Source organism: Antedon mediterranea, chromosome 8, assembly GCF_964355755.1.
Source record: "Antedon mediterranea chromosome 8, ecAntMedi1.1, whole genome shotgun sequence".
Lineage (NCBI taxonomy): Eukaryota > Metazoa > Echinodermata > Crinoidea > Comatulida > Antedonidae > Antedon > Antedon mediterranea.
The window spans coordinates 21643662-21666188 of NC_092677.1; the positions used below are offsets into that span (position 1 = coordinate 21643662).

Genomic DNA, 22527 nt, shown 5'->3' on the forward strand with positions numbered 1-22527 from the left:
TACTCTATATATATGAAATTAATAATAAATCAATGAAAAATAATGCCATGCAACTTTGTTTCTGATTTTAAACAAGCACGAATGTGCAATACTCGGGGTACAGCGAAAGAAGCTGTAATGACGTCATAAGACCGGATGTAACGTCACATACACATCAAAAACCGCGCTACCAAATACGGCTATACGATACCATCTTCGAGACGTCATATGGCTGCATCCGGTATGAAATTAAAAAATCCGGCTCTCTATAGCTTTGAGGACATGTCCCTGTAGTATATTCATGCTAAATCCGAGCTCAATACTACAACGAATAAGGGAGGAGTAGTACTTTATAAATTGCACTTTTTGCTCAATAGTGTCCGGATGGAAGAAGAAGAGGAAAAGATGAGAGAGTCCTAGACTCAGGTACCCCGACTAATAAAACGATATATACTCTATATCATTTTACGCATACAGTATATTTCACCATAAAGTTAAAGAAAAATAGGTTTCGCCAGGGCTCGAACCGGGACCTTCTGCGAGTTAAGCAGACTTGACAACCACTACACTACGAAAGTTCTTACACCAAAAATGTGGGTTACACAAAGTTTTTTAATCCATTTAAATTACAAATAAATTATTATGTAATAAGCACAAAGCAAGATAAACATGTGTAAAAGTGATAATTACCGATTACACAAAATAAATATTTTTAAAAATAATAAAAATAAGATATACTGTATATCATATTACCTTATCAGTACTTTTTACCATAAAGTTGAAAAAAAAAGGTTTCGCCCGGGCTCGAACCGGGGACCTTCTGCGTGTTAAGCAGACGTGATAACCACTACGCCAAGAAGCCGCATATAACTACATAACGCTGTGGTGTGTTTCACACATTGTGGCTTCTTAATTAAACAAATTAATTAACAAAAAAGCACGAATGTGCAATACAGAATACAGAATGTACAGCGAAAGAAGCTGTATACAGACGTATACAGTTTGAAAGTAAAGAAAAATAGGTATCGCCAGGGCTCGAACCGGGACCTTCTGCGTGTTAAGCAGACTTGAAAACCACTACACTACGAAACCTCTTACATTAAAAATGTGGGTTACAGAAAGTTTTTTAATCCATTTAAATTACAAATAAATGGTAATAAGCACAAAGCAAAATAACCATGTGTAAAAGTGATAATTACCGATTACACAAAATAAGTGTTTAAAAAAATAATAAAAATAAAATATACTCTGTATAATTATCATATTGCGTATACAGTACTTTTCACCATAAAGTTTAAAAAAAAAAAGGTTTCGTCCGGGCTCGAACCAGGTACCTTCTGCGTGTTAAGCAAACGTGATAACCACCACGCCAAGAAGCCCCATATAACCATATAACTACATAACGCCGTGGTGTGTGTCACACATTGTGGCTTCTTAATTAAACAAATTAATTAACAAAAAATTAAAAATCCGGCTCTATAGATTTGAGAACATGTCCCTGTAGTATATTCATGCCAAATCCCAGCTCAATACTACAACGAATAAGGGAGGAGTAGTACTTTAAAAATCGCACTTTTTACTCAATAGTGTCCAGATGGTGGAGGAGAAAATGAGTAAGTACTAGACTCGGGTACCCCGAGTAAAAAGGTTCACTTGTTTAGGCCTGACATTTACAACCCTCAAAATATCTCACTTTCAAAAACAATATTTATTTTAAATAAAAAAAAAAAAAAAATATCCGTAGAGGTTCGAACCCACTAGTGAGAACACTCAAACTTGAGCATTATCCGTTACGCCTCAAACCAGTAGATGACTGAAGAGCTGATAATAGTCTATTTATATGAAATGAATGATCAATCAATGAAAAATAATGCCATGCAACTTTGTTTCTGATTTTAAAAAAGGTCCACTTGTTTAGGCCTGACATTTACAACCCTCAAAATATCTCACTTTCAAAATCAATATTTATTCTCAATTTAAAAAAAAAAGAAAAAAAATATTCGTAGAAGTTCGAACCCACTACTGCGAGAACTCAAACCTGAGCATTACCCGTTACGCCTCAAGCCAGTAGATGACTGAAGAGCTGATAATACTCTATTTATATGAAATTAATAATAAATCAATGAAAAATAATGCCATGCAACTTTGTTTCTGATTTTAAAAAAGGTTCACTTGTTTAGGCCTGACATTTACAACCCTCAAAATATCTCACTTTCAAAAACAATATTTATTTTAAATATAAAAAAAATAAAAAAAAAAATACCCGCAGAGGTTCGAACCCACTAGTGAGAGCACTCAAACTTGATCATTACCCGTTACGCCACAAACCAGTAGATGACTGAAGAGCTGACAATACTCTATTTATATGAAATAAATAATAAATCAATGAAAAATAATGCCATGCAACTTTGTTTCTGATTTTAAAAAAGGTCCACTTGTTTAGGCCTGACATTTACAACCCTCAAAATATCTCACTTTCAAAATCCATATTTATTCTCAATTTAAAAAAAAAAGAAAAAAAATATCCCTAGAGGTTCGACCCACTACTCAGAGCACTCAAACCTGAGCATTACCCGTTACGCCACAAACCAGTAGATGACTGAAGAGCTGATAATAGTCTATTTTATATGAAATGAATGATCAATCAATGAAAAATAATGCAATGCAACTTTGTTTCTGATTTTAAAAAAGGTCCACTTGTTTAGGCCTGACATTTACAACCCTCAAAATATCTCACTTTCAAAAACCATATTTATTTTCAATTTAAAAAAAAAAGAAAAAAAATATCCCTAGAGGTTCGACCCACTACTCAGAGCACTCAAAACTGAGCATTACCCGTTACGCCACAAATCAGTAGATGACTGAAGAGCTGATAATAGTCTATTTATATGAAATGAATGATCAATCAATAAAAAATAAAGCCATGCAACTTTGTTTCTGATTTAAAAAAAGGTTCACTTGTTTAGGCCTGACATTTACAACCCTAAAAATATCTCACTTTCAAAAACAATATTTATTTTCAATTTTAAAAAAAAATTCCCTAGAGGTTCGAACCCACTACTGAGAGAACTCAAATCTGAGCATTATCCGTTACGCCACCAACCAGTAGGTGACTGAGGAGCTGATAATAGTCTATTTATATGAAATGAATGATCAATCAATGAAAAATAATGCCATGCAACTTTGTTTCTGATTTTAAAAAAGGTTCACTTGTTTTGGCCTGACATTTACAACCCTCAAAATATCTCACTTTCAAAAACAATATTTTTTCAATTAAAAAAAAAAAGAAATAAAATATCAGTAGAGGTTCGAACCCACTAGTGAGAGCACTCAAACTTGAGCATTACCCGCTACGCCACAAACCAGTAGATGACTGAAGAGCTGATAATACTCTATTTATATGAAATAAATAATAAATCAATGAAAAATAATGCCATGCAACCTTGTTTCTGATTTTAAAAAAGGTTCATTTGTTTAGGCCTTTCATTTACAACCCTCAAAATATCTCACCTTCAAAAAAAATATTTATTTTCAATAAAAAAAAAAGAAAAGAAATATCCCTAGAGGTTCGAACCCACTACTGCGAGCACTCAAACTTGAGCATTACCCGTTACGCCTCAAACCAGTAGATGACTGAAGAGCTGATAATACTCTATTTATATGAAATGAATAATAAATCAATGAAAAATAATGCCATGCAACTTTGTTTCTGATTTTAAAAAAGGTTCACTTGTTTAGGCCTGACATTTACAACCCTCAAAATATCTCACCTTCAAAAACAATATTTATTTTCAAATAAAAAAAAAAGAAAAAAAATATCCCTAGAAATTCGAACCCACTATTGAAATCACTCAAACCTGAGCATTACCCGTTCGCCGCAAACCATTTTATGACTGAAGAGCTGATAATAGTATATTTATATGAAATTAATAATAAATCAATGAAAAATAATGCCATGCAACTTTGTTTCTGATTTCAAAAAATGTTCACTTGTTTAGGCCTGACAGTTGCAACCCTCAAAATATCTCACTTTCAAAAACAATATTTATTTTCAATTAAAAAAAAAATAAAAAAAAAATACCCGTATAGGTTCGAACCCACTACTGAGAGCACTCAAACCTGAGCATTACACGTTACGCCACAAACCAGTAGATGACTGAGGAGCTGATAATAGTCTATATATATGAAATGAATGAACAATCAATGAAAAATAATGCCATGCAACTTTGTTTCTGATTGAAAAAAATGTTCACTTGTTTAGGCCTGACATTTACAACCCTCATAATATCTCACTTTCAAAAACAATATTTTTTAAATTAAAAAAAAAAAGAAATAAAATATCAGTAGAGGTTCGAACCCACTAGTGAGAGCACTCAAACTTGAGCATTACCCGCTACGCCACAAACCAGTAGATGACTGAAGAGCTGATAATACTCTATTTTTATGAAATAAATAATAAATCAATGAAAAATAATGCCATGCAACTTTGTTTCTGATTTTAAAAAAGGTCCACTTGTTTAGGCCTGATATTTACAACCCTCAAAATATCTCAATTTCAAAAACCATATTTATTTTCAATTTAAAAAAAAAAGAAAAAAAATATCCCTAGAGGTTCGACCCACTACTCAGAGCACTCAAACCTGAGCATTACCCGTTACGCCACAAACCAGTAGATGACTGAAGACCTGATAATAGTCTATTTATATGAAATGAATGATCAATCAATGAAAAATAATGCCATGCAACTTTGTTTCTGATTTTAAAAAAGGTCCACTTGTTTAGGCCTGACATTTACAACCCTCAAAATATCTCACTTTCAAAAACCATATTTATTTTCAATTTAAAAAAAAAGAAAAAAAATATCCCTAGAGGTTCGACCCACTAATCAGAGCACTCAAAACTGAGCATTACCCGTTACGCCACAAACCAGTAGATGACTGAAGAGCTGATAACAGTCTATTTATATGAAATGAATGATCCATCAATGTAAAATGATGTTATACAACTTTGTTTCTGATTTTAAAAAAAGGTCCACTTGGTTAGGCTTGACATTTAAAACCCTCAAAATATCTCACTTTCAAAAACCATATTTATTTTCAATAAAAAAAAAAAAAAAAAAATATTCGTAGAGGTTCGAACCCACTACTGCGAGAACTCAAACCTGAGCATTACCCGTTACGCCTCAAACCAGTAGATGACTGAAGAGCTGATAATACTCTATTTATATGAAATTAATAATAAATCAATGAAAAATAATGCCATGCAACTTTGTTTCTGATTTTAAAAAAGGTTCACTTGTTTAGGCCTGACATTTACAACCCTCAAAATATCTCACTTTCAAAAATAATATTTATTTTAAATAAAAAAAAAAAAAAATATCCGTAGAGGTTCGAACCCACTAGTGAGAGCACTCAAACTTGAGCATTACCCGTTACGCCACAAACCAGTAGATAACTGAAGATCTGATAATAGTCTATTTATATGAAATGAATGATCAATCAATGAAAAATAATGCCATGCAACTTTGTTTCTGATTTTAAAAAAGGTCCACTTGTTTAGGCCTGACATTTACAACCCTCAAAATATCTCACTTTCAAAAACAATATTTTTTTCAATAAAAAAAAAAAAAGAAAAAAAATATTCGTAGAGGTTCGAACCCACTACTGCGATAACTCAAACCTGAGCATTACCCGTTACGCCTCAAACCAGTAGATGACTGAAGAGCTGATAATACTCTATTTATATGAAATTAATAATAAATCAATGAAAAATAATGCCATGCAACTTTGTTTCTGATTTTAAAAAAGGTTCACTTGTTTAGGCCTGACATTTACAACCCTCAAAATATCTCACTTTCAAAAACAATATTTATTTTAAATTAAAAAAAAAAAGGAACAAGATATCCGTAGAGGTTCGAACCCACTAGTGAGAGCAATCAAACTTGAGCATTACCCGTTACGCCACAAACCAGTAGATGACTGAAGAGCTGATAATACTCTATTTATATGAAATAAATAATAAATCAATGAAAAATAATGCCATGCAACTTTGTTTCTGATTTTAAAAAAGGTCCACTTGTTTAGGCCTGATATTTACAACCCTCAAAATATCTCACTTTCAAAAACCATATTTATTTTCAATTTAAAAAAAAAAGAAAAAGAATATCCCTAGAGGTTCGAACCCACTACTGGGAGAACTCAAACCTGAGCACCACCGGTTACGCCACAAACCAGTAGATGACTGAAGAGCTGATAACAGTCTATTTATATGAAATGAATGATCCATCAATGGAAAATGATGTTATGCAACTTTGTTTCTGATTTTAAAAAAAGGTCCACTTGGTTAGGCTTGACATTTAAAACCCTCAAAATATCTCACTTTCAAAAACCATATTTATTTTCAATTTAAAAAAAAAGAAAAAAAATATCTCTTGAGGTTCGACCCACTACTCAGAGCACTCAAACCTGAGCATTACCCGTTACGCCACAAACCAGTAGATGACTGAAGAGCTGATAATAGTCTATTTATATGAAATAAATTATCAATCAATGAAAAATAATGCCATGCAACTTTGTTTCTGATTTTAAAAAAGATCCATTTGTTTAGGCCTGACATTTACAACCCTAAAAAATATCTCATTTAAAAAAAAAAATATTTATTTTCAATAAGAAAAAAAAAGCAATATCCCTAGAGGTTGGTACCCGCTACTGAGAGCACTCAAACCTGGGTACTACCCGTTACGCCACAAACCAGTAGATAACTGAAGAGCTGATAATAGTCTATTTATATGAGATTAATGATCAATCAATGAAAAATAATGCCATGCAACTTTGTTTCTGATTTTAAAAAAGGTCCACTTGTTTAGGCCTGACATTTACAACCCTCAAAATATCTCACTTTCAAAAACAATATTTTTTTCAATAAAAAAAAAAAAAAAAAAAAAAAAATATTCGTAGAGGTTCGAACCCACTACTGCGAGAACTCAAACCTGAGCATTACCCGTTACGCCTCAAACCAGTAGATGACTGAAGAGCTGATAATACTCTATTTATATGAAATTAATAATATATCAATGAAAAATAATGCCATGCAACTTTGTTTCTGATTTTAAAAAAGGTTCACTTGTTTAGGCCTGACATTTACAACCCTCAAAATATCTCACTTTCAAAAACAATATTTATTTTAAATAAAAAAAAAAAAAATATCCGTAGAGGTTCGAACCCACTAGTGAGAGCACTCAAACTTGAGCATTACCCGTTACGCCACAAACCAGTAGATAACTGAAGATCTGATAATAGTCTATTTATATTAAATGAATGATCAATCAATGAAAAATAATGCCATGCAACTTTGTTTCTGATTTTAAAAAAGGTCCACTTGTTTAGGCCTGACATTTACAACCCCCAAAATATCTCACTTTCAAAAAAAACATTTTTTTCAATAAAAAAAAAAAAGAAAAAAAATATTCGTAGAGGTTCGAACCCACTACTGCGATAACTCAAACCTGAGCATTACCCGTTACGCCTCAAACCAGTAGATGACTGAAGAGCTGATAATACTCTATTTATATGAAATTAATAATAAATCAATGAAAAATAATGCCATGCAACTTTGTTTCTGATTTTAAAAAAGGTTCACTTGTTTAGGCCTGACATTTACAACCCTCAAAATATCTCACTTTCAAAAACAATATTTATTCTAAATAAAAAAAAAAAAGAAACAAGATATCCGTAGAGGTTCGAACCCACTAGTGAGAGCAATCAAACTTGAGCATTACCCGTTACGACACAAACCACTAGATGACTGAAGAGCTGATAATACTCTATTTATATGAAATAAATAATAAATCAATGAAAAATAATGCCATGCAACTTTGTTTCTGATTTTAAAAAAGGTCCACTTGTTTAGGCCTGATATTTACAACCCTAAAAATATCTCACTTTCAAAAACCATATTTATTTTCAATTTAAAAAAAAAAGAAAAAAAATATCCCTAGAGGTTCGAACCCACTACTGGGAGAACTCAAACCTGAGCACCACCGGTTACGCCACAAACCAGTAGATGACTGAAGAGCTGATAACAGTCTATTTATATGAAATGAATGATCCATCAATGTAAAATGATGTTATGCAACTTTGTTTCTGATTTTAAAAAAAGGTCCACTTGGTTAGGCTTGACATTTAAAACCCTCAAAATATCTCACTTTCAAAAACCATATTTATTTTCAATTTAAAAAAAAAGAAAAAAAATATCCCTTGAGGTTCGACCCACTACTCAGAGCACTCAAACCTGAGCATTACCCGTTACGCCACAAACCAGTAGATGACTGAAGAGCTGATAATAGTCTATTTATATGAAATAAATTATCAATCAATGAAAAATAATGCCATGCAACTTTGTTTCTGATTTTAAAAAAGATCCATTTGTTTAGGCCTGACATTTACAACCCTAAAAAATATCTCATTTTCAAAAAAAATATTTATTTTCAATAAGAAAAAAAAAAAGCAATATCCCTAGAGGTTGGTACCCGCTACTGAGAGCACTCAAACCTGGGTACTACCCGTTACGCCACAAACCAGTAGATAACTGAAGAGCTGATAATAGTCTATTTATATGAAATTAATGATCAATCAATGAAAAATAATGCCATGCAACTTTGTTTCTGATTTTAAAAAAGGTCCACTTGTTTAGGCCTGACATTTACAACCCTCAAAATATCTCACTTTCAAAAACCATATTTTTTTCAATAAAAAAAAAAAAAAAAAAAAAAAAATATTCGTAGAGGTTCGAACCCACTACTGCGAGAACTCAAACCTGAGCATTACCCGTTACGCCTCAAACCAGTAGATGACTGAAGAGCTGATAATACTCTATTTATATGAAATTAATAATAAATCAATGAAAAATAATGCCATGCAACTTTGTTTCTGATTTTAAAAAAGGTTCACTTGTTTAGGCCTGACATTTACAACCCTCAAAATATCTCACTTTCAAAAACAATATTTATTTTAAATAAAAAAAAAAAAAAATATCCGTAGAGGTTCGAACCCACTAGTGAGAGCACTCAAACTTGAGCATTACCCGTTACGCCACAAACCAGTAGATAACTGAAGAGCTGATAATAGTCTATTTATATGAAATGAATGATCAATCAATGAAAAATAATGCCATGCAACTTTGTTTCTGATTTTAAAAAAGGTCCACTTGTTTAGGCCTGACATTTACAACCCTCAAAATATCTCACTTTCAAAAACAATATTTTTTTTCAATAAAAAAAAAAAAGAAAAAAAAAATTCGTAGAGGTTCGAACCCACTACTGCGAGAACTCTAACCTGAGCATTACCCGTTACGCCTCAAACCAGTAGATGACTGAAGAGCTGATAATACTCTATTTATATGAAATTAATAATAAATCAATGAAAAATAATGCCATGCAACTTTGTTTCTGATTTTAAAAAAGGTTCACTTGTTTAGGCCTGACATTTACAACCCTCAAAATATCTCACTTTCAAAAACCATATTTATTTTCAATTTAAAAAAAAAGAAAAAAAATATCCCTTGAGGTTCGACCCACTACTCAGAGCACTCAAACCTGAGCATTACCCGTTACGCCACAAACCAGTAGATGACTGAAGAGCTGATAATAGTCTATTTATATGAAATGAATGATCAATCAATGAAAAATAATGCCATGCAACTTTGTTTCTGATTTTAAAAAAGGTCCACTTGTTTCGGCCTGACATTTACAACCCTCAAAATATCTCACTTTCAAAAACAATATTTTTTTCAATAAAAAAAAAAAAGAAAACAAATATTCGTAGAGGTTCGAACCCACTACTGCGAGAACTCAAACCTGAGCATTACCCGTTACGCCTCAAAGCAGTAGATGACTGAAGAGCTGATAATACTCTATTTATATGAAATTAATAACAAATCAATGAAAAATAATGCCATGCAACTTTGTTTCTGATTTTAAAAAAGGTTCACTTGTTTAGGCCTGACATTTACAACCCTCAAAATATCTCACTTTAAAAAACAATATTTATTTTAAATAAGAAAAAAAAGAAACAAAATATCCGTAGAGGTTCGAACCCACTAGTGAGAGCACTCAAACTTGAGCATTACCCGTTACGCCACAAACCAGTAGATGACTGAAGAGCTGACAATACTCTATTTATATGAAATGAATGATCAATCAATGAAAAATAATGCCATGCAACTTTGTTTCTGATTTTAAAAAAGGTCCACTTGTTTAGGCCTGACATTTACAACCCTCAAAATATCTCACTTTCAAAAACAATATTTATTTTCAATAAAAAAAAAAAAAAAAAAAAAAATATTCGTAGAGGTTCGAACCCACTACTGCGAGAACTCAAACCTGAGCATTACCCGTTACGCCTCAAACCAGTAGATGACTGAAGAGCTGATAATACTCTATTTATATGAAATTAATAATAAATCAATGAAAAATAATGCAATGCAACTTTGTTTCTGATTTTAAAAAAGGTTCATTTGTTTAGGCCTGTCATTTACAACCCTCAAAATATCTCACCTTCAAAAAAAATATTTATTTTCAATAAAAAAAAAAAAGAAAAGAAATATCCCTAGAGGTTCGAACCCACTAGTAAGAGCACTCAAACTTGAGCATTACCCGTTACGCCACAAACCAGTAGATGACTGAAGAGCTGATAATACTCTATTTATATGAAATAAATAATAAATCAATGAAAAATAATGCCATGCAACTTTGTTTCTGATTTTAAAAAAGGTTTACTTGTTTTGGCCTGACATTTACAACCCTCAAAATATCTCACTTTCAAAAACAATATTTTTTCAATTAAAAAAAAAAAAGAAATAAAATATCAGTAGAGGTTTGAACCCACTAGTGAGAGCACTCAAACTTGAGCATTACCCGCTACGCCACAAACCAGTAGATGACTGAAGAGCTGATAACAGTCTATTTATATGAAATGAATGATCCATCAATGTAAAATGATGTTATGCAACTTTGTTTCTGATTTTAAAAAAAGGTCCACTTGGTTAGGCTTGCCATTTAAAACCCTCAAAATATCTCACTTTCAAAAACCATATTTATTTTCAATTTAAAAAAAAAGAAAAAAAATATCCCTTGAGGTTCGACCCACTACTCAGAGCACTCAAACCTGAGCATTACCCGTTACGCCACAAACCAGTAGATGACTGAAGAGCTGATAATAGTCTATTTATATGAAATAAATTATCAATCAATAAAAAATAATGCCATGCAACTTTGTTTCTGATTTTAAAAAAGATCCATTTGTTTAGGCCTGACATTTACAACCCTAAAAAATATCTCATTTTCAAAAAAAATATTTATTTTCAATAAGAAAAAAAAAAAGCAATATCCCTAGAGGTTGGTACCCGCTACTGAGAGCACTCAAACCTGGGTACTACCCGTTACGCCACAAACCAGTAGATAACTGAAGAGCTGATAATAGTCTATTTATATGAAATTAATGATCAATCAATGAAAAATAATGCCATGCAACTTTGTTTCTGATTTTAAAAAAGGTCCACTTGTTTAGGCCTGACATTTACAACCCTCAAAATATCTCACTTTCAAAAACCATATTTTTTTCAATAAAAAAAAAAAAAAAAAAAAAAAAATATTCGTAGAGGTTCGAACCCACTACTGCGAGAACTCAAACCTGAGCATTACCCGTTACGCCTCAAACCAGTAGATGACTGAAGAGCTGATAATACTCTATTTATATGAAATTAATAATAAATCAATGAAAAATAATGCCATGCAACTTTGTTTCTGATTTTAAAAAAGGTTCACTTGTTTAGGCCTGACATTTACAACCCTCAAAATATCTCACTTTCAAAAACAATATTTATTTTAAATAAAAAAAAAAAAAAATATCCGTAGAGGTTCGAACCCACTAGTGAGAGCACTCAAACTTGAGCATTACCCGTTACGCCACAAACCAGTAGATAACTGAAGAGCTGATAATAGTCTATTTATATGAAATGAATGATCAATCAATGAAAAATAATGCCATGCAACTTTGTTTCTGATTTTAAAAAAGGTCCACTTGTTTAGGCCTGACATTTACAACCCTCAAAATATCTCACTTTCAAAAACAATATTTTTTTTCAATAAAAAAAAAAAAGAAAAAAAATATTCGTAGAGGTTCGAACCCACTACTGCGAGAACTCTAACCTGAGCATTACCCGTTACGCCTCAAACCAGTAGATGACTGAAGAGCTGATAATACTCTATTTATATGAAATTAATAATAAATCAATGAAAAATAATGCCATGCAACTTTGTTTCTGATTTTAAAAAAGGTTCACTTGTTTAGGCCTGACATTTACAACCCTCAAAATATCTCACTTTCAAAAACAATATTTATTTTCAATAAAAAAAAAAAAAAAAAAAAAAATATTCGTAGAGGTTCGAACCCACTACTGCGAGAACTCAAACCTGAGCATTACCCGTTACGCCTCAAACCAGTAGATGACTGAAGAGCTGATAATACTCTATTTATATGAAATTAATAATAAATCAATGAAAAATAATGCAATGCAACTTTGTTTCTGATTTTAAAAAAGGTTCATTTGTTTAGGCCTGTCATTTACAACCCTCAAAATATCTCACCTTCAAAAAAAATATTTATTTTCAATAAAAAAAAAAAAGAAAAGAAATATCCCTAGAGGTTCGAACCCACTAGTAAGAGCACTCAAACTTGAGCATTACCCGTTACGCCACAAACCAGTAGATGACTGAAGAGCTGATAATACTCTATTTATATGAAATAAATAATAAATCAATGAAAAATAATGCCATGCAACTTTGTTTCTGATTTTAAAAAAGGTTTACTTGTTTTGGCCTGACATTTACAACCCTCAAAATATCTCACTTTCAAAAACAATATTTTTTCAATTAAAAAAAAAAAAGAAATAAAATATCAGTAGAGGTTTGAACCCACTAGTGAGAGCACTCAAACTTGAGCATTACCCGCTACGCCACAAACCAGTAGATGACTGAAGAGCTGATAATACTCTATTTATATGAAATAAATAATAAATCAATGAAAAATAATGCCATGCAACTTTGTTTCTGATTTTAAAAAAGGTTCATTTGTTTAGGCCTGTCATTTACAACCCTCAAAATATCTCACCTTCAAAAAAAAATTTATTTTCAATAAAAAAAAAAAGAAAAGAAATATCCCTAGAGGTTCGAACCCACTACTGCGAGCACTCAAACTTGAGCATTACCCGTTACGCCTCAAACCAGTAGATGACTGAAGAGCTGATAATACTCTATTTATATGAAATGAATAATAAATCAATGAAAAATAATGCCATGCAACTTTGTTTCTGATTTTAAAAAAGGTTCACTTGTTTAGGCCTGACATTTACAACCATCAAAATATCTCACCTTCAAAAACAATATTTATTTTCAAATAAAAAAAAAAGAAAAAAAATATCCCTAAAAGTTCGAACCTACTATTGAAATCACTCAAACCTGAGCATTACCCGTTCGCCGCAAACCATTTTATGACTGAAGAGCTGATAATAGTCTATTTATATGAAATGGATGATCAATCAATGAAAAATAATGCCATGCAACTTTGTTTCTGATTTAAAAAAAGATCCATTTGTTTAGGCCTGACATTTACAACCCTAAAAAATATCTCATTTTCAAAAAAAATATTTTTTTTCAATAAGAAAAAAAAAAGCAATATCCCTAGAGGTTGGAACCCGCTACTGAGAGCACTCAAACCTGGGTATTACCCGTTACGCCACAAACCAGTAGATAACTGAAGAGCTGATAATAGTCTATTTATATGAAATTAATGATCAATCAATGAAAAATAATGCCATGCAACTTTGTTTCTGATTTTAAAAAAGGTCCACTTGTTTAGGCCTGACATTTACAACCCTCAAAATATCTCACTTTCAAAAACAATATTTTTTTCAATAAAAAAAAAAAACAAAATATTCGTAGAGGTTCGAACCCACTACTGCGAGAACTCAAACCTGAGCATTACCCGTTACGCCTCAAACCAGTAGATGACTGAAGAGCTGATAATACTCTATTTATATGAAATTAATAATAAATCAATGAAAAATAATGCCATGCAACTTTGTTTCTGATTTTAAAAAAGGTTCACTTGTTTAGGCCTGACATTTACAACCCTCAAAATATCTTACTTTCAAAAACAATATTTATTTTAAATAAAAAAAAAAAAAAAGAATATCCGTAGAGGTTCGAACCCACTAGTGAGAGCACTCAAACTTGAGCATTACCCGTTACGCCACAAACCAGTAGATAACTGAAGAGCTGATAATAGTCTATTTATATGAAATGAATGATCAATCAATGAAAAATAATGCCATGCAACTTTGTTTCTGATTTTAAAAAAGGTCCACTTGTTTAGGCCTGACATTTACAACCCTCAAAATATCTCACTTTCAAAAACAATATTTTTTTCAATAAAAAAAAAAAAAGAAAAAAAATATTCGTAGAGGTTCGAACCCACTACTGCGAGAACTCAAACCTGAGCATTACCCGTTACGCCTCAAACCAGTAGATGACTGAAGAGCTGATAATACTCTATTTATATGAAATTAATAATAAATAAATGAAAAATAATGCAATGCAACTTTGTTTCTGATTTTAAAAAAGGTTCACTTGTTTAGGCCTGACATTTACAACCCTCAAAATATTTCACTTTCAAAAACAATATTTATTTTAAATAAAAAAAAGAAAGAAACAAAATACCCGTAGAGGTTCGAACCCACTAGTGAGAGCACTCAAACTTGAGCATTACCCGTTACGCCACAAACCAGTAGATGACTGAAGAGCTGACAATACTCTATTTATATGAAATAAATAATAAATCAATGAAAAATAATGCCATGCAACTTTGTTTCTGATTTTAAAAAAGGTCCACTTGTTTAGGCCTGACATTTACAACCCTCAAAATATCTCACTTTCAAAAACCATATTTATTTTCAATTTAAAAAAAAAAGAAAAAAAATATCCCTAGAGGTTCGACCCACTACTCAGAGCACTCAAACCTGAGCATTACCCGTTACGCCACAAACCAGTAGATGACTGAAAAGCTGATAATAGTCTATTTATATGAAATGAATGAACAATCAATGAAAAATAATGCCATGCAACTTTGTTTCTGATTTTAAAAAATATCCATTTGTTTAGGCCTGACATTCACAACCCTAAAAAATATCTCATTTTCAAAAAAAATATTTATTTTCAATAAGAAAAAAAAAAGCAATATCCCTAGAGGTTCGAACCCACTACTGCGAGAACTCAAACCTGAGCATTACCCTTTACGCCTCAAACCAGTAGATGACTGAAGAGCTGATAATACTCTATTTATATGAAATTAATAATAAATCAATGAAAAATAATGCCATGCAACTTTGTTTCTGATTTTAAAAAAGGTCCACTTGTTTAGGCCTGACATTTACAACCATCAAAATATCTCCCTTTAAAAAACCATATTTATTTTCAATTTAAAAAAAAAGAAAAAAAATATCCCTAGAGGTTCGACCCACTACTCAGAGCACTCAAAACTGAGCATTACCCGTTACGCCACAAACCAGTAGATGACTGAAGAGCTGATAATAGTCTATTTATATGAAATGAATGATCAATCAATGAAAAATAATGCCATGCAACTTTGTTTCTGATTTAAAAAAAGGTTCACTTGTTTAGGCCTGACATTTACAACCCTAAAAATATCTCACTTTCAAAAACAATATTTATTTTCAATTTAAAAAAAAAATCCCTAGAGGTTCGAACCCACTACTAAGAGAACTCAAACCTGAGCATTATCCGTTACGCCACCAACCAGTAGGTGACTGAGGAGCTGATAATAGTCTATTTATATGAAATAAATGATCAATCAATGAAAAATAATGCCATGCAACTTTGTTTCTGATTTTAAAAAAGGTTCACTTGTTTTGGCCTGACATTTACAACCCTCAAAATATCTCACTTTCAAAAACAATATTTTTTCAATTAAAAAAAAAAAAGAAATAAAATATCAGTAGAGGTTTGAACCCACTAGTGAGAGCACTCAAACTTGAGCATTACCCGCTACGCCACAAACCAGTAGATGACTGAAGAGCTGATAATACTCTATTTATATGAAATAAATAATAAATCAATGAAAAATAATTCCATGCAACTTTGTTTCTGATTTTAAAAAAGGTTCATTTGTTTAGGCCTGTCATTTACAACCCTCAAAATATCTCACCTTCAAAAAAAATATTTATATTCAATAAAAAAAAAAAAGAAAAGAAATATCCCTAGAGGTTCGAACCCACTACTGCGAGCACTCAAACTTGAGCATTACCCGTTACGCCTCAACCCAGTAGATGACTGAAGAGCTGATAATACTCTATTTATATGAAATGAATAATAAATCAATGAAAAATAATGCCATGCAACTTTGTTTCTGATTTTAAAAAAGGTTCACTTGTTTAGGCCTGACATTTACAACCCTCAAAATATCTCACCTTCAAAAACAATATTTATTTTCAAATAAAAAAAAAGAAAAAAAATATCCCTAGAAGTTCGAACCCACTATTGAAATCACTCAAACCTGAGCATTACCCGTTCGCCGCAAACCATTTTATGACTGAAGAGCTGATAATAGTCTATTTATATGAAATGGATGATCAATCAATGAAAAATAATGCCATGCAACTTTGTTTCTGATTTTAAAAAAGGTTCATTTGTTTAGGCCTGACAGTTGCAACCCTCAAAATATCTCACTTTCAAAAACAATATTTATTTTCAATTAAAAAAAAAAGAAAAAAAAATACCCGTATAGGTTCGAACCCACTACTGAGAGCACTCAAACCTGAGCATTACACGTTACGCCACAAACCAGTAGATGACTGAGAAGCTGATAATAGTTTATATATATGAAATGAATGATCAATCAATGAAAAATAATGCCATGCAACTTTGTTTCTGATTGAAAAAAAGGTCCACTTGTTTAGGCCTGACATTTACAACCCTCAAAATATCTCACTTTCAAAAACAATATCTTTTCAATTAAAAAAAAAAAGAAATAAAATATCAGTAGAGGTTCGAACCCACTAGTGAGAGCACTCAAACTTGAGCATTACCCGCTATGCCACAAACCAGTAGATGACTGAAGAGCTGATAATACTCTATTTATATGAAATAAATAATAAATCAATGAAAAATAATGCCATGTAACTTTGTTTCTGATTTTAAAAAAGATCCATTTGTTTAGGCCTGACATTTACAACCCTAAAAAATATCTCATTTTCAAAAAAAATATTTATTTTCAATAAGAAAAAAAAAAGCAATATCCCTAGAGGTTGGAACCCGCTACTGAGAGCACTCAAACCTGGGTATTACCCGTTACGCCACAAACCAGTAGATGACTGAAGAGCTGATAATAGTCTATTTATATGAAATGAATGATCAATCAATGAAAAATAATGCCATGCAACTTTGTTTCTGATTTTAAAAAAGGTCCACTTGTTTAGGCCTGACATTTACAACCCTCAAAATATCTCACTTTCAAAAACAATATTTATTTTCAATTTAAAAAAAAAATCCCTAGAGGTTCGAACCCACTACTAAGAGAACTCAAACCTGAGCATTATCCGTTACGCCACCAACCAGTAGATGACTGAGGAGCTGATAATAGTCTATTTATATGAAATGAATGATCAATCAATGAAAAATAATGCCATGCAACTTTGTTTCTGATTGAAAAAAATGTTCACTTGTTTTGGCCTGACATTTACAACCCTCAAAATATCTCACTTTCAAAAACAATATTTTTTCAATTAAAAAAAAAAAGAAATAATATATCAGTAGAGGTTCGAACTCACTAGTGAGAGCACTCAAACTTGAGCATTACCCGTTACGCCACAAACCAGTAGATGACTCAAGAGCTGATAATACTCTATTTATATGAAATAAATAATAAATCAATGAAAAATAATACCAGGCAACTTTGTTTCTGATTTTAAAAAAGGTTCACTTGTTTAGGCCTGTCATTTACAACCCTCAAAATATCTCACCTTCAAAAAAAATATTTATTTTCAATAAAAAAAAAAAAGAAAAGGAATATCCCTAGAGGTTCGAACCCACTACTGCGAGCACTCAAACTTGAGCATTACCCGTTACGCCTCAAACCAGTAAATGACTGAAGAGCTGATAATACTCTATTTAAATGAAATGAATAATAAATCAATCAAAAATAATGCCATGCAACTTTGTTTCTGATTTTATAAAAGGTTCACTTGTTTAGGCCTGACATTTACAACCCTCAAAATATCTCACCTTCAAAAACAATATTTATTTTCAAATAAAAAAAAAAGAAAAAAAATATCCCTAGAAGTTCGAACCCACTATTGAAATCACTCAAACCTGAGCATTACCCGTTCGCCGCATACCATTTTATGACTGAAGAGCTGATAATAGTCTATTTATATGAAATGGATGATCAATCAATGAAAAATAATGCCATGCAACTTTGTTTCTGATTTTAAAAAAGGTTCACTTGTTTAGGCCTGACAGTTGCAACCCTAAAAATATCTCACTTTCAAAAACAATATTTATTTTCAATTAAAAAAAAAAGAAAAAAAAATACCCGTATAGGTTCGAACCCACTACTGAGAGCACTCAAACCTGAGCATTACACGTTACGCCACAAACCAGTAGATGACTGAGGAGCTGATAATAGTCTATATATATGAAATGAATGATCAATCAATGAAAAATAATGCCATGCAATTTGTTTCTTATTGAAAAAAATGTTCACTTGTTTAGGCCTGACATTTACAACCCTCAAAATATCTCACTTTCAAAAACAATATTTATTTTCAAATAAAAAAAAAAAAAAAAAAATATCCCTAGAAGTTCGAACCCACTATTGAAATCACTCAAAACTGAGCATTACCCGTTACGCCGCAAACCAGTATATAACTGAAGAGCTGATAATAGTCTATTTATATGAAATGGATGATCAACCAATGAAAAATAATGCCATGCAACTTTGTTTCTGATTTTAAAAAAGGTCCACTTGTTTAGGCCTGACATTTACAACCCTCAAAATATCTCACTTTCAAAAACAATAATTTTTCAATTAAAAAAAAAAAAGAAATAAAATATCAGTAGAGGTTCGAACCCTCTAGTGAGAGCACTCAAACTTGAGCATTACCCGCTACGCCACAAACCAGTAGATGACTGAAGAGCTGATAATACTCTATTTATATGAAATAAATAATAAATCAATGAAAAATAATGCCATGCAACTTTGTTTCTGATTTTAAAAAAAGTTCATTTGTTTAGGCCTGTCATTTACAACCCTCAAAATATCTCACCTTCAAAAAAAATATTTATTTTCAATAAAAAAAAAGAAAGAAAAGGAATATCCCTAGAGGTTCGAACCCACTACTGCGAGCACTCAAACCTGAGCATTACCCGTTCGCCGCAAACCATTTTATGACTGAAGAGCTGATAATAGTCTATTTATATGAAATGAATAATAAATCAATCAAAAATAATGCCATGCAACTTTGTTTCTGATTTTAAAAAAGGTTCACTTGTTGAGGCCTGACATTTACAACCCTCAAAATATCTCACCTTCAAAAACAATATTTATTTTCAAATAAAAAAAAAAGATAAAAAAATATCCCTAGAAGTTCGAACCCACTATTGAAATCACTCAAACCTGAGCATTACCCGTTCGCCGCAAACCATTTTATGACTAAAGAGCTGATAATAGTCTATTTAGATGAAATGGATGATCAATCAATGAAAAATAATGCCATGAAACTTTGTTTCTGATTTTAAAAAAGGTTCACTTGTTTAGGCCTGACAGTTGCAACCCTAAAAATATCTCACTTTCAAAAACAATATTTATTTTCAAATAAAAAAAAAAAAAAAAAAAATATCCCTAGAAGTTCGAACCCACTATTGAAATCACTCAAAACTGAGCATTACCCGTTACGCCGCAAACCAGTATATAACTGAAGAGCTGATAATAGTCTATTTATATGAAATGGATGATCAACCAATGAAAAATAATGCCATGCAACTTTGTTTCTGATTGAAAAAAATGTTCACTTGTTTAGGCCTGACATTTACAACCCTCAAAATATCTCACTTTCAAAAACAATATTTATTTTCAAATAAAAAAAAAAAAAAAAAAAATATCCCTAGAAGTTCGAACCCACTATTGAAATCACTCAAAACTGAGCATTACCCGTTACGCCGCAAACCAGTATATAACTGAAGAGCTGATAATAGTCTATTTATATGAAATGGATGATCAACCAATGAAAAATAATGCCATGCAACTTTGTTTCTGATTTTAAAAAAGGTCCACTTGTTTAGGCCTGACATTTACAACCCTCAAAATATCTCACTTTCAAAAACAATATTTTTTCAATTAAAAAAAAAAAAGAAATAAAATATCAGTAGAGGTTCGAACCCTCTAGTGAGAGCACTCAAACTTGAGCATTACCCGCTACGCCACAAACCAGTAGATGACTGAAGAGCTGATAATACTCTATTTATATGAAATAAATAATAAATCAATGAAAAATAATGCCATGCAACTTTGTTTCTGATTTTAAAAAAGGTTCATTTGTTTAGGCCTGTCATTTACAACCCTCAAAATATCTCACCTTCAAAAAAAATATTTATTTTCAATAAAAAAAAAAAGAAAAGGAATATCCCTAGAGGTTCGAACCCACTACTGCGAGCACTCAAACCTGAGCATTACCCGTTACGCCTCAAACCAGTAGATGACTGAAGAGCTGATAATACTCTATTTATATGAAATTAATAATAAATCAATGAAAAATAATGCAATGCAACTTTGTTTCTGATTTTAAAAAAGGTTCACTTGTTTAGGCCTGACATTTACAACCCTCAAAATATCTCACTTTCAAAAACAATATTTATTTTAAATAAAAAAAAAAAGAAACAAAATACCCGTAGAGGTTCGAACCCACTAGTGAGAGCACTCAAACTTGAGCATTACCCGTTACGCCACAAACCAGTAGATGACTGAAGAGCTGACAATACTCTATTTATATGAAATAAATAATAAATCAATGAAAAATAATGCCATGCAACTTTGTTTCTGATTTTAAAAAAGGTCCACTTGTTTAGGCCTGACATTTACAACCCTCAAAATATCTCACTTTCAAAAACCATAATTATTTTCAATTTAAAAAAAAAAGAAAAAAAATATCCCTAGAGGTTCGACCCACTACTCAGAGCACTCAAACCTGAGCATTACCCGTTACGCCACAAACCAGTAGATGACTGAAAAGCTGATAATAGTCTATTTATATGAAATGAATGATCAATCAATGAAAAATAATGCCATTCAACTTTGTTTATGATTTAAAAAAATATCCATTTGTTTAGGCCTGACATTCACAACCCTAAAAAATATCTCATTTTCAAAAAAAATATTTATTTTCAATAAGAAAAAAAAAAGCAATATCCCTAGAGGTTCGAACCCACTACTGCGAGAACTCAAACCTGAGCATTACCCGTTACGCCTCAAACCAGTAGATGACTGAAGAGCTGATAATACTCTATTTATATGAAATTAATAATAAATCAATGAAAAATAATGCCATGCAACTTTGTTTCTGATTTTAAAAAAGGTCCACTTGTTTAGGCCTGACATTTACAACCCTCAAAATATCTCCCTTTAAAAAACCATATTTATTTTCAATTTAAAAAAAAAAGAAAAACAATATCCCTAGAGGTTCGACCCACTACTCAGAGCACTCAAAACTGAGCATTACCCGTTACGCCACAAACCAGTAGATGACTGAAGAGCTGATAATAGTCTATTTATATGAAATGAATGATCAATCAATGAAAAATAATGCCATGCAACTTTGTTTCTGATTTAAAAAAAGGTTCACTTGTTTAGGCCTGACATTTACAACCCTAAAAATATCTCACTTTCAAAAACAATATTTATTTTCAATTTTAAAAAAAAAATCCCTAGAGGTTCGAACCCACTACTGAGAGAACTCAAACCTGAGCATTATCCGTTACGCCACCAACCAGTAGGTGACTGAGGAGCTGATAATAGTCTATTTATATGAGATAAATGATCAATCAATGAAAAATAATGCCATGCAACTTTGTTTCTGATTTTAAAAAAGGTTCACTTGTTTTGGCCTGACATTTACAACCCTCAAAATATCTCACTTTCAAAAACAATATTTTTTCAATTAAAAAAAAAAAAGAAATAAAATATCAGTAGAGGTTTGAACCCACTAGTGAGAGCACTCAAACTTGAGCATTACCCGCTACGCCACAAACCAGTAGATGACTGAACAGCTGATAATACTCTATTTATATGAAATAAATAATAAATCAATGAAAAATAATGCCATGCAACTTTGTTTCTGATTTTAAAAAAGGTTCATTTGTTTAGGCCTGTCATTTACAACCCTCAAAATATCTCACCTTAAAAAAAAAATTTATTTTCAATAAAA

At 31.5% G+C, this 22527-nt stretch overlaps 1 non-coding gene across 1 annotated transcript; it reads right to left on the reverse strand.

Moving 5' to 3' along the window:
* Positions 1-768: 768 nt before the first annotated feature.
* Positions 769-841, reverse strand: Trnav-aac (transfer RNA valine (anticodon AAC)). Its single transcript has one exon. It is a non-coding gene; the product is annotated as a tRNA-Val (tRNA).
* Positions 842-22527: the final 21686 nt, after the last annotated feature.